We start from the raw sequence: 4,914 nt of genomic DNA, 5'->3' as shown, positions 1-4,914 counted from the left end.
GGATCCTGATCATGACGGTGGCTTGAATGCCCTCGCATGCGCCATTCGAGATGAAGGTGTTGAATGGATTGAAAACTCAAATGCCAACAACGAAGATGTACCGGACCCGGTGGAATTCGTGGAATTTGAAGATCAACGACAACGGTTTGTCCTGGGTAATGAATTAATTAATCAAAGCGTTGTTGATGCATATAGTGAACAAAATATTGATCAGGGTCCTCCAAGTGATGAAGCATGGGCTAATCGGACTTTTTCTGATAAATCATCGCTAGTAAGGGCTTTGGATGCTTGGCACATTGCACATAATGTGCAGCTTAAAGTTGTTAAGTCAAATACAACAAGATATATTGTGAGATGTGTGGTCGATTCTTGCCCATGGAGATTACATGCCTCTCAACCGAAAGGTGGTTCATTTTGTAAAGTAAAGACTTATAAAGGTCCGCACACATGTTTGGTTTCAATTCTGAATACAAAATATCGAAACTGTACATCATCTTTCATGTGTCAATTTATACTACCTACACTGAAGGCAAGGCTTACTATGAGTCCTGTGAAAATTCAAGCTCGAGTTCAGAGTGAGTTATACGTTAGCATATCATATAGCAAGGCTTGGCGGGCACAGAATAAAGCACTACAAATTATATACGATAGTTGGAAGCAATCATACTGCGACCTTCCTCGATACTTCTCTATGTTGGAATCAACAAATCCTGGAACTATTACAAAGATTGATTTTATTAGTGTGACGAGCAATACTAGAATGTTTTCACGAGCCTTTTGGGCTTTTGGACCGTCGATTCATGGTTGGGAGTATTGCCGGCCATTACTTAGTATCGATGCTACCCATTTGTATGGAAAATATGGAGGCCACGCATTAATTGCCACAGGTATCGATGCCAATGGTGGTTTATTTCTGCTAGCTTTCGCAATTTGTGAGGGAGAGAATGGCTCGAGTTGGGAGTGGTTTTTAAGTTACCTAAGAAGGTATATAACAAGATTTCGAGTTATTACACTAATTTCATATCGTTTTAAAGGGCTAGCGAACCTCGTTGCACTTGTATTCCCACCATTTGAAGGTCATGCTCATCGATGGTGTTTGCGACATATGAAGGTCAATATGAATATTCACAATCATGCAGGGTTATTCTCCTGTTCAATTTACAGAGCATGGCTGTAAAATGAACAGATGGCAGATTGAGTATCTTGCGGTGTTGGACTTATTGCGACGAGCAGGATTTTATTTCGTTTCACAATTGCGGCGCCTACAGCTCGATCAGTCGTTATTGGGAGCATTAGTTTAGAGGTGGCGATGGGAGACGCAGTATAAGGAAGTGGATTCTCGAAATCTGAGAGTTGAACTTCGTTTTGAATCGACTTGTTGTCGACTTGATAGGCTTTCAGAGAGTCCAAATGTGATGAAAATTCGAAAAGCACATTAGGGACGAGCTTGGAGAGTTGAGGATTTCAAGTGTACAAGATTGCACAACTTCATCACTCTCGGGGTCCGGACCCTAGTGGTAGGGTCCGGACCCCGTAGTTGCGAGATGCCCACTTGGGCTGTTGAAATTGCAAGTATGCAAATTGCACACTTTGGTAACTCTCGGGGTCCGGACCCTAGTGGTAAGGTCCGGACCCCGTAGCTTCGAAAACCCATTTAGGTTTGAGGATTTCAATTTTAGGAGTTTTCCAACTCTCGGGGTCCGGACCCTAGCTTTAGGGTCCGGACCCCGTACCACGAAATTGCCCATTTTGAGCTGTTGCAAGGAGGCAAAGTTGAGGGGGCTTATTGCTATTGTTACATGAGTGGAGCTATATGAGAAGCTCTTGCTCTCTCTCTTCTCATTTCTTTCCCTAAAGAACCCTAATAGCTCTCTCTCTCTCTCTCTCTCTCTCTCTAAGCTCTTGCTCTCTCTCTCTCAAGGAAGGAGAAAGAAGAAGAAGGAGAAGTAGGAGAAGAAGGTCAAGAGGAGGAGCATCACCTTCTTCATCTTCTTCTTCTTGTTTGGAGCAAGCTTGGGAAGTAAGCTTCTAACCTCTCTAATGGTATCTTCTAGGGTTTAGGTTTAAATACCCTAAAATTGGTTGTGGTTAAACCCTATGATGCTAATGGTATCCTAGTTGCATGAATCTTGGGTTGTATCGGAGTATTTTTCCGTTGTTGCAACCTAGGGCTTCGAAATGGGTTTTGGGAAAACATGGGTTTCTGTAAGATATCGAAATTCGACGATATTGGCTAACTTTGGCCAAATGGACCAAAGTAGGCGATTGAACGGTTGGGACAAGTTCCATTCGGTATTCCAATAAATTTGGAGGAGTAAAAATGAGTTCCAAAGATGTTGGAATAGTTTTAGCGTTGTTGGACGCGAAAAGAAATCGAAACAGATCGAAAAACAGCATTCTGGGGCTGCTGTACCGGTACAAGGGTGATGGCTGTACCGGTACAGCCATCGCAGCAGGCTGTGTAGCTCTCGGCTTCAGGCGCTGTACCGGTACAAGGCTGGCTTGTACTGGTACAAGCTCTGCGAAACAGAGAAATCCGAGGCTCGGTTTGCGCCCGGTTTTGGCCATCGCGCAGGGCTTGTACCAGTACAAGAAACCGTGTACCGGTACAAGGGCGCGCAAGCAGCGGGTTAAGTTGCAAAATCTGTTAAATGGAGGGCTTTTTAGCACATTGTTACAATAGAGGATTTAACCCTCTCATCCTTAGCTCTCTTCCCTCCCACTCTCACAGCCTCTCTCTCTCTCTAGCTCCCTCTCTCTCTCTAACCGGTTGAAGGAGAAGAAGGAGAAAAGGAAAAGAGAAGGAAAAAGAAGGAAAAAGAGAGGAAGAAAAGGAAGGAGAAGAAGGAGAAGAAGGTTTGGGAGCTCTTCTTCACCTCATTCTTGGCTTAGGGCTTGCTTTGGAGCAAACCCTAGAGGTAAGCTCTAACCCTAGTTTTGGATTTCTAGGGTTTGAATGGTTTTTATTGCTTTTATTGGTTCAAATAGAACCTAATGAGCTTAGAGATGATGGATCTAGCTCACATTGAGGCTAGCACCCATGGTTTTCCTCATTATTGCTAACCTAGGTTTTAAAAAGGGTTTTGTTGCTTAAGAATGGTTCAAAGGGAAACCATTGAAGCTTAGGAGAAGGTTCAATTCCAAATTTGGAGCTTGAAACCATGATTTTCCTATTGTTGCTAAACCTAGGGCTTGATTTGGGGATTTTGTAAATATTAGGGTTTGATCTCTCTTGAGGGGTTAGAAACCTAATTCCTATGCTTATAAACGCGTAGGCGAAGACGGTTCGTTGATTCGAGGATCGAGCACGGAGATATCGCCATTTGAAGTGCTAAAGGGTTAAAGCTAACCCAACGAAAATTAAGCGGCGACAAGACTAGCACGAGAACGCGTCTCGGATTGTTTTTGGCATCACCTAAGGTGGGGGAGTGCCATCCCGAAGTCATCGGGCTACTTTCTATGTCTAAGTTTAAATATGATCAAGTTGCATATCGTGCATGTTCTTATAGGGTTAAAGATGTATTATGTTGCTTTAATTTGCATGCTAGTAGCTATAGATATGGTTGATTGAATGATTTATAAACTAGTATGCATGTGATTAAATGATAGAGTTTAATGATGAGATTTAACCCTATATGAGATGATTAATGCTTATGTTGCTAAAGAACTAGTATGATGTAACTAGTGTTGAAAACAAGTCTAAATGACGAGTGGCATCTGGTTAGAAAACTATGACGAGTGACATATGATTGTTGATGATCTTGATATTAGAACATTAGTGTAGTTGAGACACTATGAGATTGGGTACATGTATACCTTGCTTTCATGACTGAGATTACCCTTAAGGGTTTTGTTGTTGCTCGTGAGATGATTCTGCTCACATTGCCTGCTTTGCGTGCGTGGGGTCGCTCCCCTCAAGTTGTGCGCCTCCGGAGTTTGGTCACTAGAGAGGCAGCCCTGCTTGCTGCTCGGATAGCCGCTTGTTATTCCGCAGGCGTACTCGCGGATCGACCAGCTAGCATCCCTCGGAGATTGATATGTGAGCTTGCTTGTGGACCTTGTGTTCACTTGGAGATTGCTCACCCATTGAGTTTTACCATGATTGATGTCATAGTAGCTATTCATTGTTCATATCAGCTTATTTGCCTTTCCTAGTAGCATGTTTTATAGCTTACTATGATAGTTGTTGTAGATGTTTGTAGTAGTTGCTTACCCTACTATTTATTGTTCATACATCCATGACTCCAGATTGAGGTACATTTAGCTATTTAGTTTCCGTACCTGCCTTCGTTACTGCTTTGTTATATATTGCATATATCCTTATCTTGCCTGCTTAAGACCTAGTGGGTAGATCGGCGGAGTCGGCGGCCGAACCCACTGGGAACTATTCGTAGTTCTCACCCCCGTGTGGTTTTGGGGGTACAGGTACACAGGACAGCGGGCCTTCGTCGATGGATCGCGGTAAGGGCATAGCGCCCTAACTTTCGGTAGATAGCTTACTTTACCTACTTGCATTAGCACCACCCTGTACCTATGCTTTTACATTTTGAGAGTAGATATTGTATAGGGTGAGATTTTGGAGCGCATTGATGTATTTTCATTTTTGGAAAGAATGCAAGTTGTATTAAATGATTAAAGTTTAAATGATATCGAAAGAGGTTAAATATTCAATCATGTCTTAAGTAGTTAAGTTTCTCTCTTTTGTATACTTGTATGCTTCTTACTTGTATCGCTTGCTCTTGTTGATGAATAGCACTGTTTGTGCTCTCGTTTATCGTTGCTTGATTGTGTATCAATTCAAGTTGTATTCCTGGGGACTTGTTGTACACAATCTGGTTGTTAGCCTCGGGCGGACAGGGGAAACTCTGTCCGTTCGGCGGTCACGCACGCCGCCCTTGAATCGGACCAAATTGG

Source organism: Ananas comosus, linkage group 22 (genome assembly GCF_001540865.1).
Source record: "Ananas comosus cultivar F153 linkage group 22, ASM154086v1, whole genome shotgun sequence".
Taxonomy (NCBI): Eukaryota; Viridiplantae; Streptophyta; class Magnoliopsida; order Poales; family Bromeliaceae; genus Ananas; species Ananas comosus.
This window is presented reverse-complemented; position numbering follows the sequence as displayed.